We start from the raw sequence: 708 nt of genomic DNA on the forward strand, positions 1-708 counted from the left end.
AGCCTGAGAAGTTGAAAGGGAGTAAGAGCGGGCCAGAATCCCCCATCTCTGGATACTCCCTACCCTCTGGATACTCCCTGCCTGCTCTGCTCTGCGGGTTTCCAGTCTTGAGTGTCCTCTCCTTTACTCTGAAAACCTTGACCCTGGAAGCTGCACCGACCCCCCATCTCCCAGTTCCGTTCTTGGTGTGTGTGGGGGGGTGGGGTGGGGGTCCCGGTAACGCGATGGGAGGGGCAGCTTGCACATCCCTCCCAGGGGCTGCAGCTCTCTCGATGCCCTTCACCCTGGGTGGCCAGTTCCTCCACCCCAGCCCTCCAGCCAGCTGGATCCTTGTGCACTCTCCTGCCCCTCTCTACTGTTTGCAGGCGCCTTTCCCCTCTCGGATCCCTGGTCTAAAACTGAGCATCTTATCTTTCTGCTGCTTCACCTCTCAGTTCAGTTCAGTTCAGTTCAGTCGCTCAGTCGTGTCCGACTCTACGATCCCATGAATCGCAGCACGCCAGGCCTCCCTGTCCGCTTCACCTCTCAAACCTCTGCAAATTTCTGTCTGGAACCCTGCCTCTGGCCTCTGCCTACATCTCCCTGACTCAGCTGTCTCCCGCTCTCTCCGACCCTCCTCCCAGTGCTCCTGCCTCTGCCATAGGCGGACCCTACCTGGGTTGGGGCCCCGCGTGACTTCTGCTGCCAGCTGCCCCCAACTTCAGCCTC

This window comes from Bison bison, unplaced genomic scaffold (genome assembly GCF_000754665.1).
Source record: "Bison bison bison isolate TAMUID 2011002044 unplaced genomic scaffold, Bison_UMD1.0 scf7180017864285, whole genome shotgun sequence".
Lineage (NCBI taxonomy): Eukaryota > Metazoa > Chordata > Mammalia > Artiodactyla > Bovidae > Bison > Bison bison.